Source organism: Canis lupus, chromosome X, assembly GCF_048164855.1.
Source record: "Canis lupus baileyi chromosome X, mCanLup2.hap1, whole genome shotgun sequence".
Lineage (NCBI taxonomy): Eukaryota > Metazoa > Chordata > Mammalia > Carnivora > Canidae > Canis > Canis lupus.
This window is the reverse complement of record NC_132876.1, coordinates 38,413,464-38,435,164: the sequence shown is the minus strand read 5'-3', so window position 1 is coordinate 38,435,164 and position 21,701 is coordinate 38,413,464. Positions and strand designations below refer to the sequence as shown.

Sequence of the window (21,701 nt, the reverse complement as noted above, 5' to 3'; positions counted from 1 at the left end):
ATAGTAGGAACTCATAAATATTTACAGAGTGAATACAATCTTTTGTTTCTAGCCTGACTGACTTTAACATCTGCATTTCACTTTAACCCCATCACCCCTTTTTGGTCCCCAAATCCCAATTTAGGCAGGTCTAAGAGATCAGCCCAGCACACCAGCAAACCAGATCCACTCTTCCTTCTATAGACAGGTCAGAGCAAAGTCCCTCCCTCCACTCCCAGAGATATGCACTTCCTCTCCTCAAGTTACTAACTCTCTTGAGGAAACCAGCTGGCAGTTAACCCTTAGGTCCTCAAACCACGTCAATATGAAATAGAAATCCAGCCCAGATTCCTCTTACCCTCTGTGCAAACAACAGGGTCTGAAGGAGTAAAAAATGCACCAGGACCTCTTTGGGAAGAAAACAGCTTCTCTGAGCTGTGAGATGAAAGTACAGGAAGCCTGAGAAAGGAAAGGGAGGAGAAGGGCTGAGCACAGAGAGAGCAAAAGCATTCTCTAAGCCAGCTGTTTCCATTGCATTTGGCCCAAGTTGCAAATTTACCTTCTGACCACGGAAGCTGATTGACTTGTCCCCTCTCTTCAAACTCAGATCTGAGAAACAACTTCTTCTCACAGCTTGTCAGAAGGGGATGGGAATCCCAGCTGCTCTTTGCAGTGATGCCTGAAAACCTTGCTTTACCTTTGGGAGAGAGGGGCGGAGTCCAATCTAATGGGAATTAACTCCAAACACGCTGGAGGCTTCAAATCCAGCCTCAGACTTGCAGGCACTTGAAGTAGCTTAGCTGGCACAGAGTCCCCCACTTCCATCCTCACAGCTGCCAAGTCGGTGTGTGTGTGTGTGTGTGTGTATGTGTGTGTACATGTGTGCGCGCACTCGGGCGCTGCAAATACATATCTGTCTCATATTCCTCAGCCACAAGTCTGCCGAGGAATAGAGGTTCTCCCTAACTTTCCTCAAAAGCCCTAAATAATCTCTACCATATATATTAGGTGGCAGACCTAAGTTGCTGGAAACGACGGAACACACATGTCTGAACAAAGTAAGACAGAAAATAACCTCTCCCGCCGACCCCCTTACTGACTTCCATTGTCCAATACTCCAACAGCGGAATCTATGGCCCCAAGATGTAACAACTTTACATTTAGGAAACTTAAAATCACACATTGAAAAAGCTAAATAATGCCTTTTTAACAAAGACAGCACTACCAAAAGCCAGTGTCTAACTGATCCCAAAGCACCAATGACTGCTTTTGTGCTTGGGAAGATAACCAGAGTTTGATAGAGTTCTGCTGCCTAGTGCTTTGCTCCAACCTGATGTCATCTCTCCCACCTGTGAATGTCCCTGGCACTCCATATTTATTTTGGGAAACTTATCACCTCCTACCTTGTGTTAGTTTTTGGCATATGTGTCTCATTTCCACTCCCAGCTGCCTTGTGAATAGGGAACTTTGCTAAACAAAATGAGTTGGAAGGAGGAATGGTAACCAGTTTAACTTAATAGAGCAGACTAGACTAATCCAAAGTATCTTTACTTCTCTAACATCCTACTTGCCTTCCTAGAACGTTATGAAGGTTATCAGGAGTGTTTTCTAGCATTCTGTGGCAATAATTCAAAAGAGAAGAATAAATGAATTAGCAGTTTGACAGATTTATTGCACCCCAACTATTTAATAAAGTTAAAAATTTTCCTGCCTACTATGGATACAAATGGGCATCCTGTCTTTTATCAGTGATACAATCTTATATTCATGCATGCATTTGTCTATCTTGCTGCTTTCCATCAGCAGTTTTTAATCATTTTTTCCCTGCCCCAACGTACTGATAAACCACATTCCCATCTGTAATAATGGCTTACTAGGGCAGTTTCTGAGAGAGGGACAGATAACCTCGTAGGTGGAATGTCAGATTTTTGGCAGTGTGAGCTCCCAAGTTAAGTTTTATAATCTCCCATTGGTGTCCCTTTAAGACTCACTGCTTCAGATATAGGGCTGTATAAGGGGAAATGCTAGACCTTCTGTCATTAAAAATAACTCAATATTAACATACACATAATAACTATGTATGAGATAAGGCTGAAAATTTCAACATAAGAGGAATAGTTGATTCCACTCTCTGCACCTATAAAAACTGCCCTTTGCCTAATGACTACATCTACCATTTGGAGAACTGATCATCATTTGCAACTCCAAGTGGAAATCATTTTTAATTAGCTCTTTTTATCCTTTTTTTCCCCTATGTTCCCAGTTCCCTTAAGTGGAATAATATGAAAACTTAAATGTATACTAAAGAATGATTTAATTTATTGGGTAAAATTTGGTTTCCTGTTTTTAGTTTAAGATGATAATTCTTTCAGGAAAAAAGAAACTTGTTTGCACCTTGTGGCTCTAGGTAATTTTTCATTTAAAAATGTGCTCCTCAGGGGCACCTGAGTGGCTCAGTCAGTTAAGCATCTGCCTTAGGCTTAGGTCATGATCCTAGGGTCCTGGGACAGAGCCCTGCATCTGGGCTGCTCAGCGGGAAGCCTGCTTTTCCCTCTCCCTCTGCCCCTCCCCCTTGCTGTGCATTTGCGCGCTCTCTCTCTCTCTCTCTCAAATGAATAAATAAAAAATCTTTAAATAAGATAAAATAAAATGTGCTCCTCAGCCTTACTTTCATAAGTTCATGGGGGAAGCGCTGAAAAGGAAAACACTTCTTGTAATTTATTTAGAGGATAGGATGGTATGTAATATTTTAATAATAGGAAAATGAGTATTGGTCAGGAACCCAGGGAATACTTTTTTCCTTTGATCAGTGTGGAATAAGAGATCTTGCAAAGACATGACATGGTGACAGATGATTCCGATATATATCCCACCCCCAAATCTAGTTTGCAAAACATTGCTCTATGTAATAGAATTTCTCAAGCAAAATCAACATCGCCACAACATTTGCAGTCTAGACAAGGCGTCAGCAAACCAGAGACTGTGTTATGCACCAAATCCTATAGGCTGCCTGTTTTTGTAGTTTTATTGGCACACAGCCACAACTTATGCATTTATGTATCATCTGTGGCAATTTTCATGCTACAATTGCAGATTTGATCTCATGGTCCACAAAGCCTAGAATATTTACTATCTGGCTCTTTACAGAAAAAAAATATGAAAAAATAATGCTGACCCCTGGTTTAAGCCCACACTGATAGAGACATTATGTCAATTGTTAGGAGAAAGAAGCTGAAAAGGAAGGGGAGTGGAGTGAAATTTTTAAAAATGCTACTTGCTTTCATCTTTGTTGAGGTGCCAGTCAATTCTCACCAGATTTTTAGAATCTGTGAAGTTAACAACACACTAGAGATCAGTATAAGCTGCATATTCAGTAAACTCGTGAAAATGTATTTCTGTTAACTATCCTTTGAATCTGTGTTTATGTTGTTTGCCAATATACTTTAACTTTTCTTTTTTACTGACTTCATTGAGACGTAAGTCACATACCATAAGATTCACCTTTTAAAGTGTGGAATTCAGGGGTGCCTGGCTGGCACAGTGATTGAGCGTTTGCCTTTGGCTCAGGGCATGATCCTGAGGTCCTGGGAGCCAGCTGCATCAGGCTCCTTGCAGGGATCCTGCTTCTCCCTTTGCCTATGTCTCTGCCTGTCTCTGTGTGTCTCTCATGAATAAATAAATAAATAATCTAAAAAAAATTGATAAAGTGTGGAATTCAGTTTTTTTAGTATATTCCTAAAGTTGTGTGTGCAACCCCTCACCACAATTTAATTCTAGAACATTTTAATTAACCCCAAAACAAACCTCATAGCATATACTTTAAGATATTTTTTGCTCTTTTGTCAAAGCTGCTTATTTGGTGTATACTTTGGAGTTTTTTTAAACAGAGTTTCTTTTTACTATGGGGTTCGTATTTTTTTCTAGTCTATAAGAAAGGGCCATTTATTTCTAGAGGCATTTCTAGAGCACCATTATCCTTGAGCTTTGGAGAGTTTGCATATAAGTGCTTGCCAATTTAAAACCACAAAGGCCCCATGACCTGTCACCCATGCAGGTTGAAAATGGAAGGTACACCTTGCCTAAGCTATGATTACAGTTTTAGACTGAAAATCTAGAGATGAAACTTATTTTTGTTTTTCTATGAAAATCAGAACTGACAACTATTTTGTTGAATTTTCTGATTGTCTTCAGAGGGTGAACTGATAGTGTGAATTAATGATGTAGTGTGTTCATAAATATTTAATAACTGGACTTGGGTGGCAGGGGAGCAAGAGAGCCCTGATTGGTGGCATTTGCTTATTCCCGTGGTGTAAATACTCTCACCATGGCCAATTGTAAACTACCAACTTGAAGTCAGTAAAAGTGGAGTTAGGAAGATAATATACACAATCTACTCTCATGAGCTGGTACAAGCCAGTTCCAGCACACCCCTAGAACTCAGATTTAAGGAATTATTTCAGTCCTCATTTGTATAGACTTTAAAGTAACATACAATATGAACCAAAATAGGGTGGTTTCCATAGTTGTTTCATGTGTTACACATAGATGTCTACCCACTATACACACTAAACATATTATTGCTATGCTAAATATTTTTGCTATGCTAACTTTCAAGTTTTTTAGAGTATAATTTGTGTATTACATAGAAGTAAATCAAAGGTAAATTTTTCGTGAAGGTAGAATAACTAGAATTTCACTCCTAGGACAGTGTCCTAAAAGATTCATTGCTTCCTGCTTTAACAACTTTTAAGAGAGGCTCTTTATTATATTTATAACAGATGAAAAATAAACCAGGTTGCACGTCCCCTCTTTTTTTTAAAGATTTTATTTATTTATTCATCACACACGCACACACACACACACACACACAGAGAGAGAGAGAGAGAGAGAGAGAGAGAGAGAGAGAGGCAGAGACACAGGCAGAGGGAGAAGCAGGCTCCATGCAGGGAGCCCAACGTGGAACTCAATCCGGGGTCTGCAGGATCACACCCTGGGCTGAAGGTGGCGCTAAACTGCTGAGCCACCGGGGCTGCCCACGTCCCCTCTTTTTATACTTAAATTATATACATATTTTCAGTCCACATTGTATAATGTAAGTTAAGCTAAATTGTATTATATTAACAACTACCAATGTTTTTCTGTGAGCATTTTTATAGTGAATATGAACAATCTTTTAAAAAGAAAAAATAGAAAAAGTTTTCATCAAGATGTTAAATGAAATTCCTAAAAAGTCCTATGTACCAGATGAGGAGGATTCATCACCCATGCTGATTGTTGCCCTCTTGGAGAAAGGCAGCCACCTGCCAACAATTACAAATCACCAACATGCACCTGACACTGTGTTAAGTAATGGAAGCACAAAGGGTTAAGAAGATAGACAGGGTCTATATTCTGGTCCAGCCGAAGTCAGAGCAATGGGAAGCCACTGCCTGCTTTAAGGCATTAGTTGATTCATATTTGAAAACTGTCTCCTTGTAAAATACAGAAATTTGTAACTGGTATTTCCAGGTCCCAGGTTATTCTCAAAGCTTTCTTATTCTGTCAGTAATCGTCTTGCATTTACAATTTCCAAACCTCACTTTTCATTTACTTTTTGGCCTCTGCATTCAAAGTATCCTAGTACTGAACTAATTATGAGGTTGATTTGCCTAGGAACAGAAGATCTACTCTCTTATACTCCAGTTAATCAAGGTTTGACTAGAATTCTATTCCTAGGGCAGTGTACTAAATGATGGTCCAGACAGCTGAAAGAACAAATGATCTCCTCCCAAGTCTCTCAACAGTATCTCTTCTATCATTCTTCCCCATTCCACCTCTCCCACCACAAAGCCATCAGTGTCTTTTGAAGCCTTTCTAGCACTAACGTCCTTGTCTTCACAGCCCACCAAACAATTTTGAGGAGTAACCACTCATGGCCTAACTGATTTTCTAAACCACCCTGATTGATTTCCCACAGGGTAATCAAACTGGGTTAGAAAAGTTTCCATGAAACAAGAGAAGCAGCATTCTAGAACCAAAAAATCCTTATAATCCTTGCTTCTGCTTCCTGAAGCAAGTCACGGAGCTTTGTCAATTTGGGGACCTCATTCAGAAAGACTGGTTCCTAGGCATCCAGTCGGTTATCACAGCATTACTACACTTTACTGGCTTTGCTGAATGGTGAAGCCCATCCAGCTGCTTCAAAAGATCTGGGCAACAACACTACAGAAGGACATTAAAAGAGCTGAAAGGATGAATGTGTCTCCTGCCATCTTGGTATAGCTAAGAGGCTGAAGGAAAAGTGAGGGTTACAGGATAATTAAAATATGCTCAGGAAATGAGATGTAGGGCTCAGGAAATATAGAACAGCATTTTCCACAGGAGCAATCTGATAGGGTCAGTGGCTGGCCAGTGGAGACAGTACTATCAGCCAGACTACTTGCCCACAAAATCCCATGAAGAAACAGCTGCAGGAAGCAAGGATCACACAATAGGAAAGGCCCTGTTCTATGAACCTCAGCTTTGTTCCCTGGGTATTTGGGTGCTGGGCTAAGATCACCCCAGGGCACATTTGGTCATTTGCCTAATGACATACAGCATGCACCATGTTTTCTTGACAGCTGTGAGTAAAATACAATTGGCAGCCAAAGAACTTTGTTCTCTCTCTTTGTGGGATGCAATTCTACTTTCTGGAGACATTGTAGGCCCAGCAGCGATTCTAAAATACCTTCTATCTACAAGACCTTCCCAGGAGTCTCTCAACATGGATATTTGCTGGGAATTATGAGCAAATATAGCCTAATTTTTGCCAGCAGGACTTGCTTTTTACCAAGAAACTGTCACTTATATTTGAACAGTAAATTTGATCCTCACAACAGCCTTATGAAGTAATGAGCATTACCTCCATTTTCAGGGCAGAAACTAAGACTTAGAAAAGTTATGTGACCAAGCCACAGAGCTCTTAGGTCTAGTAAGAGATGGATTCAGAAAAGGACTTGAGAATAGAAGACAGGCTGGATGGGAACAGAGATGAGAGACCAAAAAAGGTTTGAGGGAAATGGATAGATGTGGTATGACTCCTACATTTCTGCTTTGAGAACCTGGGTGCATGGAAATATCCTTCATTAAGACAAGAATAAAGGCAGATTGCAGTATGATCTCCCCACACCCCTTTTCTTTAATGATGGACAGTGAAGAGCTGTAAATAATTGTGTTTAGCTTGGCTATTAGGTGAGAAGCATCTCTGTATCATTCTGGTGTATTGTACATGTGTAGTTATGTGGGTCTGGAACTCAGAGGAAAACTCTGGGATGAAAGTTCAAGTATGGAATACATAAGCCCGAGTAGATGACATGACCAAGATGCTAATCTAATGTTTGGGCAAAGACAGAAAAAAACCTGATAAACATCCACATTTAAAGGATAGGTAAAGAGACAAAGATCTATGAAGGAGACAAAGATTGCTCAGTCCTCTTCTTGCCATCCTGTTACCCACACACCACAGCCTCTCAAGAATAAAACCTGGCTCAGAAAGAACTGGCTCAGGAAGGATGCGGTAACATGGAGGTTGAAGGAGGCAAAGTGGTTAAAAATCCTTCAGCGTTAAGTGCTTTATCGACCAACCATTGTCCGGAGGTAACCAAGGATGAGCTGTGAGAAACCAGTCTCAGTCAGAAATACAATTGTACCTCCAGCTTGTTTAACAAGTCTCTTTCATTTTTAATGCATTTTAGGGGCCACTCAGTAGCTGACATTTGGCATGCTTGGCAAAGTACCATCAACACTAGTACTACCTGATTTTCTTTCTTGAATTTAAAGAAATTTCGAGGAATGGCAGGGAGGCTGAAAGCAGGTTCAAGGACCTTAGAATGGCCTTGAACAGTCTCCTGTGTCTTTCTCCTTTACTCTTGTGGGATGCCACAAGCTAAATTAATGCTGTGGAAATCACTCTACAAGTGAAAGACTCTCTGTTTGACCTTGGAGAGTCACTTTTACCCTTCTGAGAACTTAATTTGCCTATCTAGGGAAAAATTTTAGAAAATTTAAAACTATTCTCAAATAATGTGGGGACATATCATACATTAAGTTGAAAAATGACTTGGAGGACATTGTTGTCATACTACTGATGGAACCACTGTTCATTCTACAATGTTCATTGACTGCCTTTTGTGCGTCAGGTATTGGGGATACAGTGATAAATGTAAAGTGCACTTATGATTCAGGGGTGCCTAGATGGATCAGTTGGTTAAGTATCCGGTCTTGATTGCAACTCAGGTCATGATCTCAGGGTTCTGAGATCAAGCCTCATGTCAAACTCCATGCTCAGCAGACAGTTTGCTTGAAATTCTCTCTTCCTCTCCCTCTGCCCCTCAACTCCATGCTCTCTCTTTCATTCTCTCTCTCTTTAAAATAAATAAATAAATATTTTAAAGAAAAAGAACGTTTACAGCTCAAAATAAAAAAGACAAACAATGCATTTTTAAAGTGAGCAGAGGACTTGAGTAGATATTTCTCCAAAGAAGATATATAAATGACCAATAAGCACATGAAAGATGCTCAACATCATTAGTAATTAGGAAAATGTAAATCAAAACCATAATGCAATACCACTTTACATTCAGTAAGATGACTGTAATATTAGCAATGATAATAATAAGCATGGAAAATATCAAGTGTTGGAGAGGAAGTGGAAAATGCGGAACTCTTGTACTTTGCTGGTGGGAATGTAAAGTCTCACAACTGCCATTAAAAAACAGCTTGGCTATTCCTGGAAATTTTTAAACATAGTTACCACATGATCCAACAATTCTACTCCTAGATATATATCAAAAATAACCCCCTGAAAACAGGTATATAAACAAAAACTTTTGCATGAATATCCATAGCAGCACATTTCCCAATTGCCAAAAAGTTGAAACAACTCAAATGTCCATCGATTGATGAATAAAGAAATTGTGGTATATCCATGCAATGGAATATTAATCATCCATAAAAGAAGGAAAATCTTTTTTAACTTAACTATATATTTTTAATCCAATTAATTAATATACAGTGTTAAATTAGTTTAAGTGTACAATATGCATTTTAGGGGCCACTGATTCAACAGTTCTATACATTACTCAGTGCTAATCAAGATAAGTGTACTCTTATTAAAAGGATTATTTACCATGACCAAGTGGAATTTATTCCTGGGATGCAAGGGTGGTTCAACAATTATAAATCAATCGACATGATAGATCATATTAATAAAGAAAAGACAAGAACCATATGATCCTCTCCAATTGATGCAGAAAAAGCATTTGACAAACTACAGCATCTTTTCTTGATTAAAACTCTTCAGAGTGTAAGGATAGAGGGAACATATCTCAGTATAATAAAGCCATCTCTGAAAAGCCCACAGTGAATATTCTCAGTGGGGGAAAACAGAGCTTTTCCCCTAAGGTCAAGAACAGTACAGGATGCCCACTCTCACCATTGTTGTTCAACATACCTCAGCAATCAGACACAACTACAACAACAACCAAAAAAGGCATTAAAATTGTCAAAGAAGTCAAACTCTCACTTCTTGCAGATGACATGATACTGTATATGGAGAACCCAAAAGACTCCACCCCAAAATTATTAGAATTCATGAAGCAGTTCAGCAACTTGGCAGGATACCAAATCAATGCACAGATGTCAGTGGCATTTCTATATGCTAAAAATGAGACTGAAGAAAGATAAATTTAAGGAATTGATCCCATTTACAATGGCACCCAAAATCATAGGATACCTTGGAATAAACCTAACCAAAGAGGTAAAGGATCTGTACTCTAAAAACTACAGAACACTGAAAAGTTGAGGAAGACACAAAGAGATGGAAAAATATTCCATGCTCATGGATTGGAAGAATAAATATTTTGAAAATGTCTATGCTACCCAGAGCAATTTACATATGCAATGCAATCCCTATCAAAATACAAGGGTCTTTTTTCAGAGTTGGAACAAAAAATTCTAAGATTTGTCTGGAACTAAAAAAGACAACAAATAGCCAGAGGAATGTTGAAAAAGAAAACCAAAGCTGGGGCATCACAATGCCCAGACTTCAAGCTATATTACAAAGCTGTGATCATCAAGATAGCATGGTAATGGCACAGAAAAAGACACATAGATCAATGGAACAGATAGAGAACCAAGAAATGGACCCTCAACTCAATGGTTGACTCATCTCTGACAAAGCAGGCAAGAATATCCAATGGAAAAAAGACAATCACTTCATTAAATGGTGATGGGAAAATTGGACAACCACATGTAGAAGAATGAAACTAGATCATTCTTTTACACCATATACAGATATAAACTCAAAATGGATGAAAGATCTAAATGTGAGACAGAAATCCATCAAAATCTTAGAGAAGGACACAGGCAGCAACCTTTTTGAAATCAGCCACAACTTCTTCAAGATACACCTATGAAGGCAAGGGAAACAAAAGCAAAAATTAACTATTGAGACTTAATCAAGATAAAAGGTTTATGCACAGCAAAGAGTCAACAAAACTAAAAGACAACCTACAGAATTAGAAGATATTTGCAAATGACATATTAGATAAAGGGCTAGTATCCAAGATCTATAAAGAACTTATCAAACTCAACACCCAAAAAATAATCTAGTTAAGAAATGGGCAGAAGACATGAACAGACATTTCTCCAAAGAAAACCTACACAGGGCAGCCCGGGTGGCTCAGCGCCTCCTTCAGCCCAGGATGTGATACTGGAGACCCAGGATTGAGTCCCGCGACAGGCTCCCTATATGGAGCCTGCTTCTCTCTCTGCCTGTGTCTCTGCCCCTCTCTCTCTGTCTGTGTCTCTCATGAATAAATAAATAGAATCTTAAAAAAAAAAACCTACACATGGCCAACAAGCACATGAAAAAATGCTCCGCATCACTTCTCATCAGGGAAATACAAATCAAAACTACAATAAGATACCACTTTACACTGACAAGAATGGCTAAAATTAACAAGACAGGAAACAACAAATGTTGACAAGGATGTGGAGAAAGGGGAACCCTCTTGTACTGTTGTTGGGAATGCAAGCTGGTGCCGCCACTCTGGAAAACAGTATGCAGGTTCCTCAAAATGTTAAAAATAGAGCTACCCTATGACCCAGCAATTGCACTACTGGGGATTTACCCCAAAGATACAGATGTAGTGAAATGGCAGGACAGCTGTTTCCCAATGTGCCTAGCAGCACTGTCCACAATAACCAAACTGTGGAAGGAGTCAAGCTGTCCTTTGACGGATGGATAAAGAAGATGTGGTATAAATATACCAGGGAATATTACTCAGCCATCAGAAAGGATTAATGACTACCATTTACATTGATGTAGATGGAACTGGAGGGTATTACACTGAGTGAAGTAAGTTAATTGGAGAACAACAATTATGATATGGTTTCAAGGGAAGAAGATGAAACTGAATGGGGAAAAATTAGAGAGGAAGACAAACCATGAGAGACTCTAGACTCTGGGAAACAAAGAGGGTTGCTGAAGGGGAGGTGGATGGGGGGATGGGGTAACTGGGTAATGGGTATTAAGGGAGGCATGTGATGTGATGAGCACTGTGTTTCATTCTGTAAGTTGGCAAATTGAATTTAAGAATAAGTAGGTAATTAAATAAGTTAGTAAATAAATAAATAAATAAATAAATAAATAAATAAATAAAATAAGTGTACTTTTAAATTCCTTCACCTATTTCACCAATCCCCTCACCGACTTCACCTCTGGTAACCATCTGATAGTTCTCAATAGTTAAGACTCTGTTTTTTGGTTTGTCTCTTGTTTTCCCCTTTGTTTCTTTTGTTTCTTAAATTTTACATATGAGTGAAATCATATACTATTTGTCTTTCTCTGACTGACTTCTTTCACTTAGCATTATACTTTCTAGGTCTGTCCATGTTGTTGCAAATTCCAAAATTTCATTCTTTTTATGGTTGAATAATATTCCACTGTGGTTTTGATGTGCATTTTCCTGATGATGAGTGAGGTTCAGCATCTTTTCATGTGTCTGTTGGCCATCTGGATGTCTTTTTTGGAGAAATGTCTTTTCATGTCTTCTGCCCATTTTTTAATTGGGTTATTTGATTTTTGAGTGTTGAGTTAAGTAATTCTTTGTATTTTTTGGATACTAACCCTTTATTGGGTATGTCATTTGCAAATATCTTCTCCCATTCTGTAGGCTATCTTTTAGTTTTATTGGCTGTTTCCTTTGCTGTGCAGAACTTTTTATTTTGATGTAGTCCCAATAGCTTATTTTTTTAAATTTTCCTTGCCTCAGGAGACATGCTTAGAAACATGTAGTTATGGCCAATGTCAGAAAAATTACTGGCTATACTCTCTTCTAGGATTTTTATGGTTTAGGGCCTTACATTTAGGTCCTTAATCCATTTTGATTTTATTTCTTTGTATGGTGTAAAAAAGTGAGCCAGTGTCAGTGTCATTCATTTGCATGTAGCTGTCCAATTTTCCCAACACCACTTTTTGAAGAAACTATCTTTTTTCCATTGCATATTCTTGCCTCCTTTGTCAAAGATTAATTGACTATAATTATGGATTTATTTCAGATTTTCTATCTTGTTCTATTGTTCTATGTATCTATTTTTGTGCCAGTACCATACTGTTTTGATTGCTACAGCTTTGTAGTATAAATTAAGATCTGGAATTGTCATACCTCCAGCTCTGTTTTTCTTTTTCAAGATGGCTCTGACTATTCAGGGTCTTTTTTGCTTCCATACAAATTTTAGAATTATTTGTTCTAGTTCTGTGAAAAATGCTATTGGTATTTTGATAGGGATTGCATTAAATCTATGGATGGCTTCAAGTGCTTTGGACATTTTAACAATACTTGTTCTTCTAATTCATGAGGATGGAATATCCTTCCATCTGTTTGTGTCACCTGCAGTTTCTTTCACCAATGTGTTATAATTCTCAGAGTACAGTTCTGGGTAGCTCAGTCAGTTAAGTGTCCAACTCTTGATTTTGGCTCAGAACACTATCTCAGGGTCATGGGATAGAGCCCTGTATCAGGTTCTGCACTCAGTGGAGAGTCTACTTGAGGTTCTCTCCCCCTTACTCTGCCCCTCCCCCTGCTCACTGCTCTCTCTGTCTCTCTTAAATAAATAAATAAATAAATAAATAAATAAATAAATAAATAAACAAATAAACAAACAAATAAATAAATAAATCTTTTAAAAACAAAGTAAAGAAATGAAACGGATTTCTGTACATTGATTCTGTATCCTGCAGCCTTACTGAATCCATTTGTCAGTTCTAGTAGTTTTCTGGTGGTTTTTCAATCTTTTTATATATAGTATCACATCATCTGCAAATAGTGAAAACTTTACTACCGCCTTAACAATTTGGGTGCCTTTTATTTCTCTTTCTTGCCTGATTGATATGAATAAGATTTCCAGGACTATGTCAAATAAAAGTGATGAGAGTGGACATCCTTGTCTTGTTCTTAACCTTAGGGGAAAGATCTCAGTTTTTTATCACTGAATGAGATATTAGGTGTGGGTTTTTCATAAATGGCCTTTATTATGTTAAGATATGTTTCACCTGAATCTACTTTACTAAGGGCCTTTATCCTGAATGCATGGTGTACATTTTCAAATGCTTTTGCTGCAACTGCTGAAATTATCATATGATCATATCCTTTCTTTTTTAATGTGGTGTATCACATTGACTTATTTGTGAATTTTTTATTTTTTTATTTTATTTTCTTTGTTTATTTGTGAATGTTGAATCATCTTTGCAACCCAGGAATAAATCCCACCTGATTGTGGTGAATGATTTTTTTAATGTATTGTTGGATTCAGTTTACTAATGTTATGTTGAGAATTTTTGCATCTATATTCATCAGAGATATTGGCCTGTAATTATTCTTTTTTTGTTGTACTGTCTTTATTTGGTTTTGGTATAAGGGTTATGCTGACCTCATGGAAGGAATTTAGATGTTTTCCTTTCTCTTCTATTTTTTGGAATAGTTTAAGAACAGGTATTAACTACTTCAAATGTTTGGTAGAATTCATCTGTGAAGCCATCTGATCCTGGACTTTTGTTTGTTGGCAGTTTTTTGGTTACTGATTCAGTTTCGTTCCTGGTTATCACCCTGTTCAAATTTTCTATTCCCTCCTGTTTCAGCTTTGGTAATTTATATGCTTCTAAGAATTTACCCATTTCTTCTAGGTTGTGCAATTTGTTGTCATATAGTTTCTCATTACATTCTCTTATAATTGTATTTCTGTGGTGTTGGCTGTTATTTCTCCTCTATCATTTGTAGTTTTGTTTATTTGAGTCCTTTATCTTTTTTCTTGATGAGTCTGGTTAAAGATTTAGCAATTTTATTGATTTTCTTCCAAAGAACCAGCCCGTTGTTTCATTGATCTATTCTATTTTTTTATTTCTATTTTATTTATTTATTTATTATTTCCTTCCTTTTACTGATTCTGGGTTTTGTTTGTTCTTTTTTTTCCAGCTCCTTTAGGTGAAGGTTAGGTTGTTTATTTGAGATTTTTCTTGATTCTTGTGGCATGCTGGTATTGCTATAAACTTCCCTCTTAGAACCACTTTTGCTGCAGCCAAAATATTTTAGCCTGCTGTGTTTTCATTTTCATTTGTCTTCAAGTATTTTTTATTTCCTCTTCAATCTCTTGGTTGATCCTTTCATTGTTAATAGCATGTTACTTAACCTCCATATATGTGTGCTATTTCCAGATTTTTACTTGTGGTTGATTTTTATGTTCATAGTGTGGTGGTCAGAAACAATGCATGCTATGACTTCGATCTTTTTGAATTTGTGGAGACTTGGTTTGTGGCCTAATATGTGATCTATTCTGTAGAATGTTCCATCAGTGTTTGAAAAGAATGTGTATTGTGCTCTTTTATTTTTTAAGAATTATTTATTTATTAAGAATTATTTATTTTTGTTAGAGAGGATGCACGGTGGGGGGAGGGTTAAAAGGAGAGAGAGAGAATCTCAAGCAGACTCCTCACTGAGCAGGGAGCCTGACATGGGGCTTGATCCCAGGATCCTGAGATCATGACCTAAGCTGAAATCAAGAGTCATATGCTTAACCAACTGAGCCACTCAGGCACCACTATTACACTGTTTTAGAATGAGATGTTCTAAATATATCTGGTAAATCCACCTGTCCAATATGTCATGCAAAGCCACTGTTTCCTTATTTTTTGTTTGGCTAATCTGTCTATTGATTTATATATATATATATATATACTATATATATATATGTATATATATATATGATGCTAATGCCTTCTAATATTATTTTATTACTCTCAATAAGCTCCTTTATGTTTGTAATTAACTGCTTTATGTATTTGGGTGCTCCCATGTTGGGTGCATAAATATTTACCATTTTTATGTCTTCTTATTGGATGGCTCTGTTTATGATTATGTAGTGTCCTTTGTCTCTTATTTCAATCTTTGTTTTAAAGTGTATTTTGTCTGATATAAGTATTGCTACCTCAGATTTCTTTTAAAACCCATTTGCATGATAAATGCTTATCCATTTTTTCACTTTCAATCTGAATGTGTCTTTTAGGTCTGAAATGAGTCTCTTATAAGTTGCATATAGTATAGATGGGTCTTGTTTTTTAGTTGTTGTGTTTTGTTTTGTTTTGTTTTGTTTTGAGAGAGAGAAAAAGAAAGAATGGGGGGGGGTGAATCCTAAGCAGGCTCCATGCCCAGCACAGATTCTGATGTGGATCTTGATGTCATGACCCTGAGATCATGATCTGAGCCAAAATCTAGAGTGGGATGCTTAACTGACTGAGCCATCCAGGCATACTGGGTCTGGTTTTGTTTTTGTTTGTTTTTGTTTTTTTTAATCCCTTTTATAACCCTATATCTTTTGATTGGAGCATTTAGTCCACTTACAATCAAAGTAAGTATTGTTAAGTAAATGTTTATTGCCACTTTCTTACTTGTTTTATGGTGGTTTTTGTAGTTCTTCTCTATTCCTTTCATCCCTTGCTCTGTTTTCTCATGAAAAAAAAAAAAGCAGAAGGCTTTCTTTAGTGATATACTTAGATTCCTTTCTCTTTACATTTTGTGTGTCTATTACTAGTTTTCAATTTATGGCTACCATCTGGTTTGTATATAACGTCTTCTGCATAGAGCAGTCTATATTAAGTTGATAGTAGCTTAATTTTGAACCCATTCTCTTTTTTTATGTTTTTTTAAAGATTTTATTTATTTATTCATCACACACGCACACACACACACACACACACACACAGAGAGAGAGAGAGAGAGAGAGAGAGAGGCAGAGACACAGGCAGAGGGAGAAGTAGGCTCCATGCAGGGAGCCCAATGTGGGACTCCATCCCGGTACACCACGATCACACCCTGAGCCAGAAGGCAGACGCTTAACCGCTGAGCCATACAGGCGTCTCTTTTGTTAAAGTTTTTAATTTATCTTTTGAGAGAGAGTGAGAAAGAGAGAAAGAGAGATAGTAAGAGATCATGAGCAGGGGGCAGGGGCAGAGGGAGAGGGAGAAGCAGGCTCCCTGCTGAACAGGGAGCCCAATGTGGGACTTGATTCCAGGATCCCCGGATCAGGGCCTGAGCCAAAGGCAGATGCTTAACTGACTGAGCCATCCAGGCACCCCTAATTTTGAAATCATTCTTTAGTCCTCTGCCATCTCACATTTTAAGTACATGGTGTTATACCTCTCACTCTTTAACTTTGTGCATCCCTTGACTGCTTTTATAGATATACTTATTTTTTACTGCCTTTGTGCTTTCTACTTTTCTTACTCTTACATACTATTTTTCTTATTCACTCAAAAAGTCCCCTTTAACATTTTTTTGTAAGGCTAGCTTAGTGATCATGAATTTCTTTAACTTTTATATGTCTGAGAAACTCTTTATATCCCCTTCTATTCTGAATGACAGTTTTTGTAGACAGCATATATTTGCCTGAAGATTTTTTTCCTTTCAGCACTTTCAATGTATTATGCTACTCTCTTCTGGCCTGCAAATTTTTTACTGAAAAATCACCTGATAGTCATATACGATTTCCCTTATATGTAACTGCTTTCTTTTACTGATTTTTAAGAAGAGATTTTATTTATTTATTCCAGAGAGAGAGAGAGAGAGAGAGAGAGAGAGAGTGAAGGGGGAGGAGCAGACAGACAGGGACAAGCAGACTCAGCAATGAGCACAGAGCTCAATGCAGGGCTCAATCCCAGGACCCCAAGATCATGATGTAAGCCTTAACCAAGAGTCAGATGCTCAACTAACAGAGCCACCCAGTTCTCTCTCTCTCTTGATGTTTTTAAAATTCTCTATCCCTGCATTTTCCCATTTTAATTACTATGTGTCTTGGTGTAGACTTCATTGTGTTGATTTTGTTGGGGGATAGTGTGCCTCCTGGATCTGGATTTCTGTTTCCCTTCCCAGATTCAGTAATTTTTCGGCTATCATTTCTTGAAATAAATTTTCTGCCCCATTTCTCTCTCTTCTCCTTCTGTAACCTGTATAATGTAAATGTTATGACACTTGATGGAGTTGTTGAGTTCCCTAAGTCTATTCTCATTTCATATAATTTTTTTCTCTTATCTGCTCAGCTTGATTACTTTCCATTACTCTGTTCTCCAGGTCACTGATTCATTAATCTGATTCCTGTCTTCTTCTATTTGTTCCATCTAGTGTATTTTTAATTTTCTGTATTGTGTTCTTCATCTCTGATCACTTCTTTTTTTATCCCTTTCTTAAGGGTCTCACTAATGTCCTGCACTCTTTACTCAAGTCCAGTGAGTATCTTTATGATCATTATTTCAAATTCTTTATTAGGTATTTTCTTATCTCTATATCACTTAGGTCTCTTGCTATAATTTTGTCCTGTTCTTTCATTTGGGATATATTTTTCTGTCTCCTCATTCTGTCTAACTTTCCGTGTCTGTTTCTGTATGTTAGAAAAGTCAGTCGCATCTCCTACTCTTGAAAGTAGTGGCCTTATGAAGAAGAAGTCCTGTAATGTCCTGCGGTACAATGTCTCCTGTTCACTAGGATATGGCATTTTGTGGGTGTCCCCTAGTGTGTTGAGTGTACCATGCTGTTGTGGCTGAGCCACTTTTTCCTTCAGCCCAGTTATCTGCAGTGTCTTTCTTTGTCTCTTTGTGTCAGTGTTTCTTCCCTGTGGTATTAGTGAGCCAATCTGGGGCCACCTTGGGCTCCATCTAAGTCTCATAAGGCTAAACATATATATGCAGAGCAGCTTCCTTGGCCTCTTAGTGCTAAACCAATGGCTTTTTCTTTTCTTTTAAAAATTAAGTCTAAAATCTAAGACTGGAGAACCCTAGGAGAGAAAGAGAATATTTGTCTCTGTATCTAGAGCAGAGATAGTCCAATTACTCTCCCTACTTCGATTCAAGGTGGGAGCTTTCTCTCTATACCCACTAAACATCCCAGCGATATCAAATGAATCAAAGGAGCAATGGAGAGAGGATATAGTAAGCTTGCTCCAAGGACATAAAGATTTAATGGCTCCCTGCATAACATCAAAAGCTCTACTGTCCAAAACTATGGCCCAAGGATCACCTTGGTTAATATTAACAGCTACATTTAATTAAATGACTGCTCTGTGCCAGGCATTATGCTGGGTGAGATTGCATTTGTTATCTAATTTGATCCATTCAACAATCCAGTGAGGATTTTTCACATTTGTATTCCCAATTCTACGACTGAGGAAACTGAAGTACATCTGTGTCAAAAACTTGTCTAAGGGTCACCTGCATGGCTCAGTTGGTTAAGTGTCTGACTCTTCAGCTCAGGTCATGATCTCAGAGTCATGAGATTGAGCCCCACATTGGGCTCATGCTCAGCACAAAATCACTTGAAATTCTCTCTCTCCTCCCTCTGCCTTAACTCTGCTCATTCTCTCTCTCAAAAATAAATAAAATATTTAGGGAAAAAAAAGAAACCTTGTATAAGAATTCACGGATAATAAGGAGGCATATCCAAGTTCTGTCAATCTAAACTTTCTTTACAGCTCCACATCACACTATTCTGTCCCTTTGACCCTCATGAGTGCTCCTCTTCTATGGAGTTAAGAGAGGAAGCTCTGAAAACATTGTAGAAATTAGGGTTATACTTCTAACCCTTTATTCTTTCTCTTTCTCTGGTGAATTTAGTGGGCTGAATAGACAAAACTTTAGTCTTGGGATGTAGCTGGCTAATTTATGGGAAATAGTCAGGGCATCAGAAATGTCATGAAATACCTTCATGATGCTGCTTCTCTGACCCATCTGAGGTCTATGAGAAAAGAGAGGAAAAATATGTTGGTCATCAGAATTCAAGTTTTGTTCCCCTCATCATATAAAAACCTCTACTTTAGAATTATAGCCTAAGGGTGTCCTAGCTAGCAGCAATCACTGCTAACAAATACTAAGTACTTCCTGAGTAGTAAGCACTGTGGTAAGTGCTTTTACATAGATTGTCTCATTTGATCCTGACAACAACTCTGTGTAATAAATGCTATGTTATACGATTTTAATAATTGGAAGAACTGAAACATAACTGTTACAAACTTGTCCTAGACCTCTTAGTTCATAAAAGTATTGAAGGCAATGGTCAATTTCAGACAGTCAGATCTCAGATCCCTTGTTTATCTAAAAACCGTTGTTTTTTTTTTATTGTGGTTTAAAAAACACATAATATTTACTACCTTTACGATCTGTGTCTTTTTTCCTTACTGGCTTATTTCACATTACATCATGTCTTCAAGATTCATCCATGCTTTAGCATGTGACAAGATTTCCTTATTTTATATGGCTGAATAATATTCCACTTGGATGTATGTCTTAGTCTGTTTATATATTTATTTATTTTTATTAGAGTTCAGTTTGCCAACATATAGCATAACATCCAGTGCTCATCCCGCCAAGTGCCCCCCTTCAGTGCCCGTCACCCAGTCACTCCAACCCCCCACCCACCTCCCTTTCCACTACCCCTAGTTTGTTTCCCAGAGTTAGGTGTCTCTCATGTTTTGTCACCCTCACTGATATTTCCCAATCATTTTCTCTACTTTCCCCTTTATTCCCTTTCATTATATTTTATATTCCCCAAATGAAGAAGACAATATAATTTTTGTCCTTCTCCTATTAACTTACTTCATTCAGCATAATACCCTCCAATTCCATCCATGTCAAAGCAAATGGTGGGTATTCGTCATTTGTAATGGCTGAGGAATATTCCATTGTATACATAGACCACATCTTCTTTATCCATTCATCTTAAGATGGACAACGAGGCTCCATCCACAGTCTGGCTATTGTGGACATTTCTGCTATAAACATTGGGGTGGAGATGTCCTGCGGTTTCACTGCATCTGTATCTTTGGGGTAAATCCCGAGCAGTGCAATTGCTGGGGTGTAAGGCAGTTCTATTTTTAAATCTTTGAAGAACCTCGACACAGTTTTCCAGAGTGGCTGTACCAGTTCACATTCCCATCAACAGTGCAAAAGGGTTCCCCTTTCTCCACATCCTCTTCAACATTTGTGGTTTCCTGTCTTGTTAATTTTCCCCATTCTCACTGGTGTGAGGTGGTATCTCATTGTGCTTTTGATTTGTATTTCCCTGATGGCAAGGGATGCGGAGCATTTTCTCATGTGCTTGTTGGCCATGTCTATGTCTTCCTCTATGAAATTTCTGTTCATTTCTTCTGCTCATTTCATGATCAGATTGTTTGTTTCTTTGCTATTGAGTTTAATAAGTTCTTTATTGATCTTGGATACTAGCCCTTTATCTGATACGTCATTTGCAAATATCTTCTCCCATTCTGTAGGTTGTCTTTTAATTTTGTTGGCTGTTTCCCTTTTGCTGTGCAGATGTTTATCTTGATGAAGTCCCAATGATTCATATTTGCTTTTGTTTCCCTTGCCTTCATAGATGTATCTTGCAAGAAGTTGCCGTGGCCAAGTTCAAAAAGAGTATTGCCTGTGTTCTTCTCTAGGATATTGATGTATTCCTGTCTCACATTTAGATTGTTCATCCATTTTGGGTTTATCTTTGTGTATGGTGTAAGAGAATGGTATAGGTTCATTCTTCTGTTATGTGGCTGTCCAATTTTCCCAGCACCATTTATTGAAGAGACTGTCCTTTTTCCAGTGGATAGTCTTTCCTGCTTTGTCAAATATTAGTTGACCATAAAGTTGAGGGTCCACTTCTGGATTCTCTCTTCTGTTCCATTGATCTATGTGTCTGTTTTTGTGCCAGTACCACACTGTCTTGATGACCACAGCTTTGTAGTACAACCTGAAATCTGGCATTGTGATGTCCCCGGCTCTGGTTTTCTTTTTTAATATTCCCTGGCTATTCGGGGTCTTTTCTGTTTCCACACAAATCTTAAGATGATTTGTTCCAACTCTCTGAAGAAAGTCCATGGTATTTTGATAGGGATTGCATTAAATGTGTAAATTGTCTTGGGTCACATTGACATTTTCACAATATTAATTCTGCCAATCTATGAGCATGGAATATTTTTCCATCTCTTTGTGTCTTCCTCAATTTCTTTCAGAAGTATTCTGTAGTTTTTAGGGTATAGATCCTTTACCTCTTTGTTTGGGTTTATTCCTAGATATCTTATGCTTTTCGGTGCAATTGTCAATGGGATTGACTCCTTAAATTCTCTTTCTTCAGTCTCATTGTTAGTGTATACAAATGCCACTGACTTCTGAGCAT

General features: G+C 37.8%; 1 protein-coding gene across 1 annotated transcript in view; it reads right to left on the bottom strand.

Moving 5' to 3' along the window:
* Positions 1 to 700, bottom strand: part of LHFPL1 (LHFPL tetraspan subfamily member 1) — a 54,369-nt gene extending 53,669 nt beyond the window's left edge. The window contains exon 1 of the mRNA XM_072817754.1: positions 539 to 700. The gene's annotated coding sequence lies outside the window, so the exon portion shown is untranslated. The remainder of the gene's footprint in view (positions 1 to 538) is intronic.
* Positions 701 to 21,701: the final 21,001 nt, after the last annotated feature.